The 17,017-nt window shown below is 42.9% G+C and overlaps 1 protein-coding gene across 3 annotated transcripts in view; it reads left to right on the forward strand.

Moving 5' to 3' along the window:
• Positions 1–17,017, forward strand: part of FNDC3B (fibronectin type III domain containing 3B) — a 296,399-nt gene that overhangs the window by 180,829 nt on the left and 98,553 nt on the right. The gene's annotated exons all lie outside the window — the stretch shown is intronic.

Consider the following 17,017-nt stretch of genomic DNA (forward strand, 5'->3'; position numbering starts at 1 on the left):
AGCAATTAACGTTTATAAGGTATATAGGACTAATTTTAATTTCAAAATAGTTATACTTCATAAGTGGCACAAATTATGCCATGCTGCGATAAAGGTTATCATTGTGTTTCCAGAGTAGATTCTTTTAATTTTGTTCATTTCCGTACAAAATTCATGTGAATTTTATGTTGTTATACCTTATTCTTATAACTAACAACCAAAACAAAATCAAATATAGAAAGGAAATCCAAGATTTAGGAAGTCTCTGAACTTTTTTTTGTGGTAAGAATCCTATACCATATAAAATATTATTTGTCAAATAACAATACTATTTCTGTGTTTATAGTTAGATTACTAGCAATGTTTCTGACTCCAGATATAACAGAAAATTCACCTGCACAAAATTTTTAAAAATTAGAAATTTCCCTTAAGTTAATTTAGTTCCAAAGAATAGAAAAAGTCTATCAATTGTCTTCAGATAGCTTGTGAGATTTGAGCAACTTTAATTTATCTGATTCATTCTTTAAAAAATGTTTTCTCTGCTTTCTACCAAAAGGGGGAAAATATTTAAGGCAAGTGGCATAGATACCTATCAAGAAGATAAAATAAAATTGAGCAAGACCTAAAGAGACACAGAGAATGGGGAAGGTAGTAAAGGAAAATAAAATGAAGCAGGATTGAAGTTAGAGCAAAGAATCAATGTAGCTGTAAATTAATTACAGCAAGTGTAAATACCTTATATATGCACTTGGGTCATGCTACAGAAATGTGTATACTCTACCAAGTGAGCCTCCACTCACCCTACACCTGACGTTTTGAAATGTAGGACCATCCAGCTTCTTCTCCATTTCTCCTCCTGTATGGTAGCTCCCTCACATACAGACATGCCCTTTTGCTCCTCAAGGCACCTCCTTGATGGATTTTATTAATCTAGGGAACACAGTAAACTGCTCACCTTCATACTCCCTTGCCACCGCGTCACCCCCTCCCGCTAAACTCTTCAGATCTCTCCAGCATACATCCTGGATTTTGCCTCATTTCATCAACATGCCTTCTTCTGGTTTCTTGGTCTGGCCTTCCCATCTTAGTGCCTAGCAGACACCCACTTAGTCCTCAAGAGCCAGCTTGTGTATCTCCTTGGTGAAGTCTGCCTGTCTCCTCAAGGCAGAAGAATAGTTAAATCACTGTGGGGGAGATGTTCTCAAGTACACAACCCTCCCCCCATTTCCCCCCCTCTCTTTTCTGTCATTTGACAGTGGGTCAGTATTTAGGTTCCAAGAATGTAGTTGTTCAAAGACAAGAACAGAAAAAATGTGTCCTTCTTTATAGAACGTTGAGTGAGAGTTGGACCTGTGCTGTGGCTAAAACCCAGTTAAAACTGTCATGTTGCCTTTTATTGTAGAGGTTAGAGACCTTTCTGTTGCTCCTCATGGATAGAGATGGAAGTTTCCTTTCTTTTTACACTAATTGAAAACCAAAACACAAGTCTGTGGCATCCAGTTTTGTAATTGAAATTCCTTTATTTTCACCAAGAGGCAGAGTCCTTTTACTGTATGTCCTTTTTCCTTTCTTTTTTTTTTTAAACTTTATTTATTTATTCCCTTTTGTTGCCGTTGTTGTTTTATTGTTGTAGTTATTATTGTTGTTGTTATCGATATTGTTGTTGGATAGAACAGGGAGAAATTGAGAGAGGAGGGCAAAACAGAGAGGGAGAGAGGGAGTCAGGCAGTAGCACAGCGGGTTAAGTGCACATGGCACAAAGCGCAAGGACTGGGGTAAGGATCCTGGTTCGAGCCCCTGACTCCCCACCTGCAATGGAGTCGCTTCACAAGCGGTGAAGCAGGTCTGCAGGTGTCTGTCTTTCTCTCCCCCCTCTCTGTCTTCCCCTCCTCTCTCCATTTCTCTCTGTCCTATCCAACAATGACGACAACAATAAAACAACAAGGGCAACAAAAGGGAGTAAACAAATAAATAAACATTGAAAAGAGGGGGGGGGGGAGAAAGACACCTGCAGACCTGCTTCACCGCCTGTGAATCAACTCCCCTGCAGGTGGGGAGCCAGGGACTTGAACTAGGATCTTTAACGCCGGTCCTTTTGCTTTGCGCCATGTGTGCTTAACCTGCTGTGCTATTGCCCGACTCCCCTTTTTCCTTTCTTATTATTTTTCTTTCAAATGATTTTATTAGGTAGATAGTGGTTTATAGCACAGTCATTGGTACATGGGTGCAGCTCTTCCTCTTCCTGTGATGGGTGTCTGTAGAACACCCCCAGTATCCATCATCATCTTTCTTCCTCACTGTGGAGCTGTGTCTCCTCCCCAGAGAGTAAGGCCGTTTGCTGGAATGGTTTTTAGAAAGGACTGTCTGATTCTAGAATGAAGACATAAAAGTCCTTGGTCAGGATCCATTGTCAACATAATGAAAATTCCTAAACTATTTCCATTAGTTAAGATCTGTCTGTCTGTCTGTCTGTCTTCCTGTCTGAAAGTGTTGAGCCAGAAGAGGAGGGTAAAGAGAACATACCTAGAATGTCAGGTCACAACTTCCAACTGCTTCTTTAAATGTGAAAAACATATCATGTGTGTAACTGATTCTGATGTCCTTCATTTCTGACTTGATGCCCGGAGTGGAAAATGTCATTTCATTCATTATACATTTCTCTTTCTCCCCACCCCCCATCATCATCCTATTCCTCCTCATCATCATGGTTAAAAGAGCCTATGTGCCTCTACCATTCCTGGTGGCTACTTTATCCCTTTTTACTTTCTCTTGCTTTTTGATAGAAGTTGAAAGACAGAGAGAGAGGGAGAAAGTCAGAGAGGAGAGACACCTGCATCACTGCTTTGCTACTCAGAAGCTTCTCCTCTGCAGGTGCAAATTTGGAGACTGGAACCTGGGCCCTCATTCATGGTAACTTGTTAATTTTACCGGCTGTGCCACCACCCACAAAAATCATTTTCATGAAGTCCCACCTTGGCTTTTCTCTGAACTGAAACTGGGTTGGGGAGGGTGGACAATTCTCAGACCCCAACAGGGAGTAGGGTCTCTTTTTTCCACAGTCTTGTGGGGACCTCCCAGCTCAGGATAGCCCCACCCCTCTTTCCATGATTGCAAATTCACATGGTCTCATCTGAGCCTCCTAGTTTGTTTACTTAATTACTTACTTACTTACTTACTTTTATTGTCATCAGGGTTATCACTAGGGCTCAGTGCTTGCAGGACAAATCCATCTCTCTTGGTAACCATTTCCTTCCCCCCTTGTCATCCCCCACCCCCTTATTTGATAGAACAGAGAGAAATTGATTGAGAAGGGCAGGGAAATATGCATATACGTATACATATACATATTGAGAGAGAGGCACCTGCAGCATTATTTCACCAGTCATGAAGTCTCCCCCTGCAGTAGGGGACCCGAGGCTTGAACCCGGGTCCTTGCGCATGGTTGGTTACCTATGCACCACCACTGGGTTCTTGGCTACCACCGCTCAGAAACCAGAATGTGACTTCCTGGTCTGCTGACCCTGCCTTAACATTCTGCAGATGAGAATTTCTGAGTTGAATTGAGGTAACCTTTACCTGGTTAGGGCTAGGACTGTGAGTGCTGGTGAGTCCTTGGAATCCGCATTCTGGCTGGATGGCAGGGGCTCAGGGCCTGACCCATCTGTGCAGGCCCACAGTGACTCCCTTTGTTTGGGAGGAAGACCCTAGTATTCATAAGGCTGGAATGCGGGAAGTACAAACAGACCTTCTTTTAGAGTCTCTCTTGGTCTTGGTCCCCTGGAAGAGATAACACTGATGCTTTTCTGATTAAAACACTACATTTAATGGGGCCTGTCTGCTTTCAGGGGCTGAATTCCTCTTCCACCTGCAGCCTTTCTCTGTCTCTCAGCACGTCTCCCGGGCTTGCTCTGGCAAAGCTGTGGGTATTTGAAGGGGCTCAGCTTTTGTTGCCTACTGTCTTTCTCACTGCATGGGAAAACATACCGTTTCGCAGCAGATCTCCTTTTCTTTCATCTCCCAAGTCTAGTTTATGTTAAATCCTCATGTGTTTTCACCTGTCTGCAGCTGTGTATGAATCCTCAGCATGGCAAAAATATCGAGAAAACATTAAAACAAAGAAGTATATTACAGGTGAGCTCAGGTCAGTGGAATTCACTTGTTTCTCTGCCAAGTACAATCTGAAGAATGAAACAGTCCAAGCATCCTGATGACTGATTTTTTTTTTTTTTAAAGCCATCATGGACCTTGTGGTGAAATGCATTCTGGCAGGAGACTGGGTGGGTAATGCTGGCACTTTCATGGCAGGCAGACGCAGCCAGGCTTCTCCATGGTGGCAGAGGTCTCTGAGTAACTCTAGCTGAGGTATGAGGAGGCTTGCAGGGCTTGTGGCAACTGCCCTTATACGACCTTATACGAACAGGAGGCTGTTTGCTGAAGGACAGTGTACTCATTGACATGCGCCCTCTGATATGGGCATTTCTCTGAGGTAGAGCTAGAGAAATCAAGCTGTGAATGACTCATTTTTCTGTTTATTTATTTATTTTATTGCCGCTGGGACTCGGTGCCTGCACAACAAATCCACCACTTCTGGTGGGCCATTTTTTCCCTTTTTTTTTCTTTGCTTTTATTTGACAGGACAGATAGAAATGGGGGGGGGGAGGGAGATAGAGGGGGAGAGAGAGAAGTACCTGTAGACCTGCTTCACCACTCTTAAAGTGTGCCCCCCCTTCCCCCCTGCAAGTATAGTCCTAGGTCCATGTGCATGGTAACCTGTGCACTTAACCAGGTGTGCTACTGCCTGGCCTCCTGAGTGACTCATTTTCCATATGATCCCTTTTCCTTACTGCAGTGTTGGCCTAACTTGTGCAGCAATAAAATCTGCAATCCACTGAAGAGGGAACATAGTGACTCACTCAGAGGAATAGAGTGTGTAGTTGTCTTTATCAAGTTGCATCTCTTACTTTTTTACCTTAACTTCCCCCCACCACACACACACACACACACACACACACACACAATTTTAGTTGCAGACACAACAGTTTGTAAAGACGGTAACTCCATGGTTCTTTCAATAAACCCACTGAGATACATATATTTTTTTTTTCACTTAGGTATAAAAAGCATGCCAAAAAAATTTTTTTTTCCTCCTTTGGGTTTTCTTTTACATTAAATTCACCAAAAGATCAAGAGCACATTTTTTTTTTAAATTAGTTTTTGCCAAATGTGACACATAACTCTGTAGACCCATATTATTTCCTCTGCCCGCTTGCTTTTTTAGAAAATGACCGTGGAGGTACTTAGTGACGTCAGTGCCTTTGCTTGTGAAAAGCATGTCATTTCAAGAACCTTTTAAACAGCAGATTTAAATGATGGCAAGTTTTGCTTCCGGTACAGACCTACCCTTCAGCCTTACAGGACTGAAACTTCTGCTACTCTCACTTTATTACAGTGGATGCTGAATCTGATAAGGTCAAGGGTCCTCATGGAAGATATCCCATAGTTAGTGGCATGAGAGCCAACTAGTTGAAGTTTTATGGGTCTGGATCTAGTTCGGACTTTGCCACTCATGAACTGTGTGCCTCTGGCAAAACAGCTCATCTCGCCAAGCTTTGGTTTTTCCCTGTGTTGATTCACAGCACCTATTTCAGAGGGCTGTCAGCAACTCTTAATAATTGTTGAATGGTACTGAGTGCCTTTAAAAACATTCAGCTGCAGGTAAAGAAAGACATGGTACCTTTTATTTTTTGCATATTCAAAAGAAACAGGTTTAATATAATCTTCAAGAACCATACAGTAAGTGTTGAAGATGTTTCCTTCTCTTGACATTCTGCATTTCTTCTATTGAATTTCTTTCTCCCTGTAGACATGGCATTTTTCTTTTTTGCCTCCAGGGTTATCACTCTGAATCCAGTGCTCCTGGAGGCCATTTTTCCCATTTTTGTCGCCCTTGTACTTTTATTGTCATTATTGCTGTTGTTGTTTTGGATAGGACAGGGAAAGACAGAGAGGGGGAGAGAAAGATAGACACCTGCAGACCTGCTTCACCACTTGTGAGGGGAACCCCCCAACACCACAGTTAGGGAACCAGGGGCTTGAACCTGGATCCTTACGTGGGTCCTTGTGCTTTGCGCCATGTGCCCTTAACCACTGCGCTACTGCCTGGCCCCCAACATGGCATTTTTCTGCATTTCAAGATGGCTTCCTTTGGATGGTGTAGTAGAACTCCCAGCCTGTGTGCCGCCTCCCCACCCCACCCCCACCCCCCGTGGGTCAGAATTCTAAAAGACTTGGGGTGAAGAGGGGAGGAAACTGGCTGGAGATGGCTTGGTCACATGGCAATCTCTCTATACTGGTTTTTCTAACACCCTTATTACTGGGAGCAGAATAAATAGTCAGCTAGAAAACTCTGCAGCCCTCAGCACCCTCACAGTTGTCTCTTACACCTTAGATGTCACATACCATCATCTCTTCATCTTCCTGATGCATACATTTTCTTTTCTGTGGGTGCATTATGGAAAGTGTCTGCACAGGGGAGTGAGACAGTCATGGGGGATGGCACTCTCTGAAAGCAACTCAACATCGTGGCGGGGTTTTGACAACTTAGCAATGTCGACTTTGATTTTTGTTCCTGTGTGTCCTTTTGTGGGATGACATTCTAGGATCCACTATACCATTGCCCTATGACACGGCAAGAAATGAGCTAATTACAAGTCACTGTGTCTACTATGAACAACCTGGGCTTTTTACCTTCGATTAAATTTGAAAGGAAAAAACCATGTTTAAGATGAAAAGAAAACAACTGGGGGCCGGGCGGTACGCAGTGGATTAAGTGCACATGGTGCAAAGCGCAAGGACCGGCGTGGGGATCCCGGTTCGAGCCCCCGGTTCCCCACCTGCAGGGGAGTTACTTCACAAGTGGTGAAGCAGGTCTGCAGCTGTCTGTCTTTCTCTCCCCTTCTCTGTCTTCCCCTCCTCTCTCCATTTCTCTCTGTCCTATCCAACAACAACAATAATAACTACAACAACGATAGACAAGAAGAGCAACAAAAGGAGAAAAATGGCCTTTAGGAGCAGTGGATTCTTAGTGCAGGCACCGAGCCCCAACAATAACCCTGGAGGTGCAAAAAAAAAAAAAAGAGAGAAAAGGAAACAACTTTTAGTTTAGTTAATACAAAAAGACAAATGAGGGAGTCGGGCTGTAGCGCAGCAGGTTAAGCGCAGATGGCGCAAAGCACAAGGACCGGCATAAGGATCCCGGTTTGAACCCCGGCTCCCCACCTGCAGGGGAGTCGCTTCCCAGGCTGTGAAGCAGGTCTGCAGGTGTCTGTCTTTCTCTCCCCCTCTGTCTTCCCCTCCTCTCTCCATTTCTCTCTGTCCTATCCAACAATGACAACAACAATAATAACTACAATAAAACAACAAGGGCAACAAAAGGGAATAAATAAATAAAATAAATATTAAAAAAAAAACAAAAAGACAAATGAAGAAATATATCTCATCACCACATAGCACTTTAGTGAACTGTATTATCCTGTTTCAGTTTTCAGTGCTATAATATGACCTTGAAATCTTATCAAGAATACATGAGAGGGACCGGGTGGGATAGCTCACTTGGATAGTACTCTGCTTTGCCATGTTGGCCTCTCAGATTTGATTCCAGCCTCTATGGCATGGAAGGAAACATCAATGCTGTGGTCCAGGTCTATCTATCTATCTATCTATCTATCTATCTATCTATCTATCTATCTATCTATCTATATCTATATCTCTCTGTCTTTATGTTAAGAGAAAGAATAGAAGGAAGGGAGGGAGGGAGGAAAGAAAAATGGAATGGTCCATGGGAAGAAGTCGTGATGTTAATTCAGTGCTTGTGATGTACCACTCATAAAATAAAAGAGGACATAGTTCTTTGGCTTATTACAAACTGAGCCTCCTATAAAATGGCCACCAGTTCCTAAGAGAACTTGGGGGGGGGATCACTTTTATATATGACAGGAATAAGAATAGCATCTTAATGATGTGCCACAGCCTTACTTCCTTAGAATTAGTGCTCAAAAGCTGCATGAGGAAATTAAAGGGAAGAACTAGAACTGCCTCTGGCCTGTAATCCTTTTTCAAAAATATTATCACTACTCATGATTCACATGGTGAACTAACTGTGACCCCTTTTCCATTTGGAAAGATATAATACATGATGGAACAGTAAGATCCTTAGAAACCAAGAGGGGTGGAGAAGTTCTCATATTTTAGGTTCTCTGAGTTCCTCTGAATAATTTAGGTAAATCTTGCCAAGCACATTAAAAAATAATAATAACATTTAGTCTTTTAGGAAGATTTATCTCCTGGTGGGCCACTACTCTAAGGAACTCCATAAGACACCAGCATTCTTTGAAATCACTAGTCAAATATGTGCTACTTCAGTGAAAAAACGGCTGTTTTTTTTAAATTTGTTATTAATAATGTTACAAGATTATAGGGTTATAATTTATAGTTCCTCACTGTACTCACCACCAAAATTCTGTATCCCTATCCTAAAGATAACCACCATAGGTCTCACAAATCTTAGAAAATTTGCTTGCTCCTCTCTTTGTCTCTGTTCTCGTTCTCTCTCTCTCTCTCCAAGTTCATGTCTATCAGTTCTCTAACTTCTGTCTTTCATCTCTTTACTTACTTCACTAAGCATAATCACCTCCAGTTCCTTCCATTTTGTTCCAAAGGTCACAATATCATCTTTTTTGATTGCAGAGTAGTATTCCATGGGATATATATCTCATACTTCTTCATTTAGTCATCTGTTGATGGGCACTTAGGCTGCTTCTGCTCTTTGGCTATTGTGAATTAACGCATCTATGAACAAAGGGGTGCATACGTCCCTGCTAATTAGTGTTTCCGTGTTTGTGGAAAACAGCTCTTGATGCATTTGTTCAGCTGCTGAGCTTTTTGCTTGAAAAGTTGGAAACACACACTGGCACTATCTAATTTATAATGGACATCCAAAAGGGTGGCTTGAATTAGATACTACATTTTCATTCCAATGAAAATGCCTGTGTCTGGGGGTAATTATTGTCCATATATTTCCGTCTCTGGATTGAGTGGGCAAAGGTAAACCAGTTTCCCGTAAGTTTGAGGTGTCACCACTGCATCCGTCAGAGACAGGCAGGATGTAGAATCAGTAAAATTTCTTACAGATTGATTAAATCCTGCAGAACGTGCCTGTTTTCAGCATCGTTTCTTTTTTGAACAATTGTGTGACCATTTGGTTACTATGTAGTCATGTTGCCCCGCAGTTGGGAAGGAATACACTCAGACTCTTCCTGAATGTCCACATTACTCTTGTTAACCTGGAAATTCAGGATGCTACTAACAACAAAAGACATGTACTCACAAGGCTACAAAAAAAAAAAAAAAAAAGACATGTATTTGGTAATAGCAGGGTAAATGCAATTTGGGGAGCACGGGTTCAGGATAGAAACCCCAAACGTCGGGAGTCGGGTGGTGGCGCAGTGGGTTAAGCGCACGTGGTGCAAAGCGCAGGGACCGGCGTAAGGATCCCGGTTCAAGCCCCCGGCTCCCCACCTGCAGGGGAGTCGCTTCACGGGCGGTGAAGCAGGTCTGCAGGTGTCTATCTTTCTCTCCCCTCTCTCTCTGTCTTCCCCTCCTCTCTCCATTTCTCTCTGTCCTATCCAACAACAATGTCAACAATGGCAATAATAACCGCAACGACTAGGGCAACAAAAAGGGGGGAAAATGGCCTCCAGAAGCGGTGGATTCATGGTGCAGGCACCGAGCCCAGCAATAACCCTGGAGGGAAAAAAAAAGAAACCCCAAACGTGTGTCAAGTAGAGAGAAATCAGTCAGGTTTTCTAATAGTGAAACAAAGGTAATGGAAGTGAGTCAAGTAAATGGTCAAGTAAAAGGATCACAGAGTAAATGTAGGTAAACTAATGTTTTGGGGTCTTTATAAAGTTCACTCAGCATCCTTGAAGTGTTGGAAGTTTGACTCTATTCATGTATGACAACTCCCGACGGCCTTTATTCAACTCCAGTGAAGATGGTTTCCAAGAGGACTGCTCTCTGCAGCTTCTGTGTTAAACTTTCAGAGCTCTGGTTTCCTGTACTTGATCATCTGAGGCATGATTTACACCTAGTTTGCTCTCTAGCTGGGTCTCTCCATCCTTCTCTATCCTTTTGTATGCTTTTCTTCATTCTTTGCCTTTTACAGTTCGACGGAAAAGTGGTGTGTGTGTGTGTGTGTGTGTATTTTTTCAGATGATATCTCCATCTGCTGGGACAAGCTTCAGGAGCAGTGCTGCAGGTGTCTCTCCTTCTCTCTGTCTCTCCCTCTTTCTCACTTTCTATCAAAACCAGAAAGGAAAAGAACAAATAGCTTCCATGGAAGGTGGAGTTGTACAGGAACCGAGTCCCAAAAACAACCTGGGGGACAAAAGTAAATAATAAAATAGTAAGAATAAATAATTATTCTAAGAGTGCTCCAAGAAAATTTCATCAAGACTGATTTTATTAGGTCTGGACTAGGTAGCTAATATCATAGATTGATTTTATGTATTCTGTCTTTCATGACTATCTTATAGATGGGGCCTAATATTAATATTAAATTTTTAGGAAGGCATATGGGCCTTGAGATGAAATATGGGTGATAAATTTTAAAGCCCTCTTATGACCCCTTTTTATTTTTGAGTAGTGATTGCTACATTTTGAATAATTATTGCCTGATGTAGTTAAACTGACATTTTAAAAGATTTCCTTCCCCCCCTTTTTTTTTTATCCTTGATAGGTGTTTTACCTAAAGTAAAAAGACACAAAACATTTTAGCAATATGCAAGATAAGTATTTGAAGTCTGTTACATTTTTTTTCCTCATCCTGACTTCTTACTTTAAAATTTGTTTAGGAATATGTATTAAAAGCAAACATTCCTTTTATAAATAAACAAAATTTAAAAAAGCAAACATAATATAATTTGAATATCAGCATATAACTGGAGGAAGATTCTATTCAGAACCCAACGTGCTGAGGTTTCTTGGATGTCGACTTGCACTACAAGTCGTCCTACAACAAGATGTTGACGAGAGTGGTAAATCAAGGTGTAAAGGTCAGGTATTCATGAAGGTGGAAGGAAATCAAGGCCAGATTGCTCAGACATGAGACAGCGTCCAGCCAAGACAACCCACGGCAGGAGACGGCTGGCCTTCAGGCCATGCAGGGCTGGTAGTGGGGAAGTGGAGGTTAGAGCACTAATGTGGGCTGATTCAGACCCTTCAGATGAGCTGTTCTATGACCAGCCCCTGTGGGATTGCTGGGCCTTAGCAAGAGGAAGAGAAATTAAAAGGCTCAATTATGTCGTCTGCCTGGAGTAGCTTCTTCCGTCTCACTGCCGATGCCTGTGGAACAGTAAATCTGTGATTTAAGCCATCTAACTCTGCCCAGCATCACGAGCCTTTAGTTTTAGCTACTTACATGCTTTTTGCCATAAGAGCATCAATCATTTACAGCATATGCCCTGCCAGTTCATTTTGGAACCAATTTAGGTGAGAAAAATAACGGACTTTGGGAAAAACTATTTAAGTATGTCTGGTAAACTCTTTTACTTTTTTGAAAACAGCTCTGGGGACTAAAATACATTTTTCCACTTAATAGAATTTAGCTGCCCTTTTTTTTTTGGTGAACCACAACATTAATGGAAATATTTGAAATCTTATATGTAGGAACTACAATATGACATATGCTATACTCTTCTTGCTCAGGGCCTATACCCTTGCTGGGTTTTGTGCTTTTTGTTTGTCTGCTTTAAATTTTACCACCAGGCTTATCACTGAGGTGAGGTGCCTGCATGATTCCACCATTCCTGCCAGCCATTTTGAACAGAGAGTAAGAGACAGAGAGAGGGAAAGGGGGAGAGAGAGAGAGAGAGAGAGAGAGATACATCAGCAACACTGCCCCCCCCCCCCGCAAAGCTTCCCCCAGCAGGTGGGCACCAAGGGCTTGAACCCCGGTCCTGGGCCCTTTCTTTCTGTTTCCTTCACTACAAAAGTTTGTTCTTTGTGTGGTTGGCATCTCCCTCATCGTCCCTTCTGGAGTCGTCCACTTTATGGGGTGATGTGATGAAGTCATGCCCCAAGGCCTCTCTGACTCGACAGCACCACCAGAGTTCATCCCCTCAGTGTATTGGAAACACATTAAAGTTGTCAGGAGTCACAGTGACAAGCTCATCCAGTGAAACTTCCAAACATCTTTTAATAGATAATATAAATTGGCAAATTTGTTTTTCATTGTAAAAAGCAAGGCTTGGGTTCAAATCCAGCATTCCATCACACTTAACAAGAGTTACTGGATAGTCGGATTCTGCAAGTATTTTAGGCCAGAGTTGCACAACCTTTGGTATAAAATGCTTTTTGAGAAACTGAATTGTAGGTAATAAGAATTTTGGGCTGCACCTATCAACCCCACAGGTGGAAGCCTTCCTGTTGTGGAATTCTTATGTTTCCTTCCATTCAAATGAAGTGAACTGTTCTCACTGCTTCCCCCAAACCACCATCCCCTATACACACACACCACTCATTTTACTCTGTAAGATTTGGCCTCTTTCTGGCTAGTGTATCAGTTTTTGTACCCTGGTAGTATTGTCTACTATGAGCTTCTACCCTGAGGTGGAATTTGCACTTGGCGTTTTCCCCTCGCTGATTTATATTGAGTTTCACATAGTTCAAAGGAATCAAAGCCTCAGTCTGATACTCCAGTCTGCAAGACAGTAAACAGATTTCTCAATATAAAAACACAGCTTTAACACGGAAACAATTCAGTCTCTTGTCTACCACTATGGATGTCGCTCACAGTTTGGTGATGCTTTTTTTCAGAGAACAGCTCAGTCATCTGACTGCCTCAGTACTTTTATTAAAGTTCTTTAAAAGTGGGGTGAAGGAGTCGGGCGGTAGCGCAGCAGGTTAAACGCACGTGGCACAAAGCACAAGACCAGTTAGGATCCTGGTTCGAGCCCCCAGCTCCCCACCTGCAGGGGAGTCGCTTCACAGGCAGTGAAGCAGGTCTGCAGGTTTCTCTCTGTCTCTCTTCCTCTCTATTTCCCCCTTTTCTCTAAACTTCTCTGTCTCCTTCCAATAACAAGACAAAAAACAGTGGGGTGATAACTTCTATAGGTCTCACCCTCATCATTTTTTTCATTTGTTATATGTTGTTATTATTTTAATGTTTATTTATTTACTGGATAGAGGCAGAGAGAAATTAGAAGGGGAAGGGGAGAAGGAGAGGGAGAGATATCTGCAGCACTGCTTCACTGCTCCTGAAGTTTCTCCCTGCAGCTGGAGACTGGGGGCTTGAATCCAGGTCCTTGCACATGGCAATGTGCATCCTTTACCAAGTGTGTCACCTCCTTACCCCCACATAAAGCTTTTTATCAACTCTTGGGTTTCAGGCTAGAATTGAACCTTACACCTGGTTTGTATTCAGCATGGTTTTATGTGCTCTTACTCTGCCAAAGATGAAAAGCAAATCTCCTTTCCTGAGTGTTGGCAGGCATTGCAAAGCCTGCCTTCTGGACCCCTTACCTTAGTACTAGTACTGATGACTTAGCTCAGTACTAATCACATATTCCAGTACTAATGACTTACCCCAGTACTCATGTCTTAAACTAGTACTAAAGACCCACCTGCTCCCCCATGGCTCTCAGCCAGGACTCCTTGTCTGATCTTAGGGTGCATAAGTAAGATTTGTGCCAGAAGTGAAAATGGGAATTCTGCAGCCCAGGAAGTGGTTTAGTAGGTAGAATGTTGACCCTGTAAATGTGAGGCCCTGAGTTGGAGCCCCTGCAGCTTCTGTGCCAGTGTGATGTCCTGGTCCTTTTAAATCCCTCTTTCTCATAGATAAATATTTTTTTTTAAAAAATGTGTGTGTCTGTGTGTATTCCCCCCACATCTCATTTCCAAATGTTAACAGAGAAGTTTTGTTGAAAGAATTTTTAATGAAGACTCTTGACTCCACGTGGTACATGGTCTACTATAGTAGTAGGGGTACACTCTACTGGTGTGGTTCAGAGCCCCCTGAGGATGGCCTTCTTGGTCGCTGTGGAGATGAATTTGTTCAGGGAGAACACTCATGAGTATAAAGCAATCACTCACAGCCTTTGTGGTATTGCCACTGGTGTCCAGGTCACCACTGCATTTAAGCTGAGACCCACAGTTCGCAGCTGTTACTCAATGAACTCCAACTCCAGGAACTGAAAACACAGGTGACACCAGGCAACGTCTTCCCGAAAACCAGGCTGTCTCTCAGCTCCAGAACTTTCTTTCACTCTTTACAATGATTCTACGAAGGTGACTGACAGGGAAGAAGTATATCAGCTTTAGTCCTGCTTGAAACTTTAACAAAACTTGACTTATTTTCTCTAGTAGGACACCTGCTCCACTCCTGAGTGAAACAGTGATGGCCACCCTAAAGAACATAAACTGGAAACTGCCTTAAGTACTCTACAGAAAAAGTAGCTGAACTTGGTGGTGAGGGGAGCCCCTTCCAGTGTGGGACCCAGTCTCTGGGCAGTAGCCAAAAGACAGATGTTATTAACTACAGGAGGGAGAGGGAACCCGTTCTAGATACAACTGCACATTGCCTCTGCTTGAGATCCTGCCACTTAGTGATTTTAGGGAATTAAAACCATCTTACATTTCAGGTGAATATTCTTTACTCGCACTTTGCCAGAGAGCATAGAACCCTCAAAACACTGAATGTGATGGTCTTGAAACTTCTTTTGACACCCCTTCCCCCATGCTTAGTTTTCCTTCTCACTTTCCTCTCCTCCCTGTTAATTAACAACTACTAGTGAAATCAACTTCATGCTGCTTTCACTGGAGACTGGGATCCAAAACTCAGTCCTGGCAGCTAAAGTGGAGTGAAATTTGGAAGCTGCTGGGGTTCTCATGGAAGCCTGTGAGCTGAAGTTATTAAGACGAATTAGGAGCCACAGCTGGTGACCAGATGGAACGCTTATAATTTCATAATCTTGGGGAACTGTAACCCCAAGTCTGCACATAGTCTATTTTCTTTCTCTCCAGTTCATCTCGCTTTGTCCTGCTAACCCATGACCCTGATCAAATGTGGTACTGTAAGTCTTGTAAGTGATGTGGCTTAGTCACTTAAGTCGATCCCTCACGTGGCATCGCCGTTCTGGTTATGCTGTGTCTAACTTCCCAAGAACCACGCTCAGTAGAGTCCTTAACAGAAGCTGTGTTAATAGGAAAGGCTGTATTCAGAATGTAGAAAGGGAGAGTAGTTCATGGTCGCAATAGCAATATAGAATAACTGCATGATGAGAGGGAAAACTACAAAGAATTCTTTATTTTATCATTTGGGTCCTATTTTTTCATTTGTAATTAATAGTGGGTTATACAATTGTAAGATGACAGGGTATAGTTCCACACCACACCCCACTCATCACCACAGCTCTGTATCCCTACCCACCCACCTACTTAAGATAACCAGCCTAGTTCTTATGAGCCTTAGAAATGCTTTGTGTCTGTGTGCGTGTTTTGTAAATTGACATTATCAGTTCTCTAGATTGACTGTAGAGTAGTATTCTATGGAGTATATATCCCATAACTTCTCTATCCAGTTATGTGTGGATGGGCATCTCAGCTGCATTATCATTTATTTATTGCCACCAGGATTATCGTTAAGGTGGTGGCACAAGGAGTCCACCATGCCTGATAGATATTACACACACACACACACACTTTTTAAAAATATATATAAAGCCAGAAATTTAGAGGAAAATGGGAGATGGAGGGGGGAAGGAGAAAGAGAGACACCTGCCTCACTCTTCACCACTTGTGTAACTTCCCCCCAGCAGGTGGGGACTCGGGGCTTGAACCCAGTTCCTTGCTCATGGTAATATGTGCACTCCACTGGGTGTATCACTGTGCCCCTCCCGCCAAAATTAAAATCCAACTACTTGCTGCTTGAAAAAATTCTTGAATCGGTTTTCTGTGTTCTTTTTGATAGAAATCCCATTGCTATGTAGCCAGGCAAGTTCCCTAAAATTGGCTCCGTTAGCCCACCAGAGAGAAGCCTACTCCTCCCATCTCCTCTGCCAGTTCTGGCTTGTGATAATACAGGGGCCTTCTGTGCACATCAAGTGATGTTAGTCTCCCCAAAACAAAAAGGCAGGGATCCCCATTGTTGGGTAGATTGGTGCTTCCTCCACAGAGAAATGAGTTGGTGAAACTCTTGCTCAGCAGCTGCCAAGAAGTCAGATCGAGGGTCCAGTCTGCTAACACAAAAATCTTAAGTCATCCTTCACTGCTTATTCCTTTCTCTGAGCCCAGAACTGGTTTTCTGTGTTCCGTTCAGCAGTCCTTTATCCTTACTGAAAGGCTTCAGAGGAATAGCCACTCGACTGTCAGCAGGTCTAATGTCAAGTGTCTGAGAAATAGAAAAGTCCAGCCAGAGCCAGAGATCAGTTGAGTTGTCCGGATACACCGTGTCCTAGCTAGTCTAGAAGCAGACAACACAGAGACACTGCCATCCGGCAGATAGTCTTCATGGTCCGGCTTTTGACTCTGTTCTTCTAGAGCCAGTATGTGCTGCTGCTCTAAAGCCACAGTCAGCTGCAAAAGTAGCATCACCTGATTTTTAGAAGCAGTGACCACATAGGAGTGCTCCAACCTCAGAATGCTCAGAACAATCTAGTCTGTCTGGTTGGGAGGGGGGATGCTGGTTCATGGCTGTGTTGGCATGGCATGGGCTGTAGAATGATCAGAGGAGATGGGCTTGTCTTGGTCCAGTCCTCCACATGAATTTCACCCCCTCTTCCTTGTTGGACCTCGGAATTGACTTTCTGTAATTGGAGATGATCGAGCCTGTTTAACTTCCAGTGTGATTATTCTGTACTCACCCCAGCAGTCTAGCACTTCCCTTGTGCTGATAGATCCATTACTCTATCACATTAGAAATTGCTCTCTCTGGGGGTCAGGTGGTGGGGCAGTAAGTTAAGCGCACATGGCGCAAAGAACAAGG

This window comes from Erinaceus europaeus, chromosome 14 (assembly GCF_950295315.1).
Source record: "Erinaceus europaeus chromosome 14, mEriEur2.1, whole genome shotgun sequence".
NCBI lineage: Eukaryota > Metazoa > Chordata > Mammalia > Eulipotyphla > Erinaceidae > Erinaceus > Erinaceus europaeus.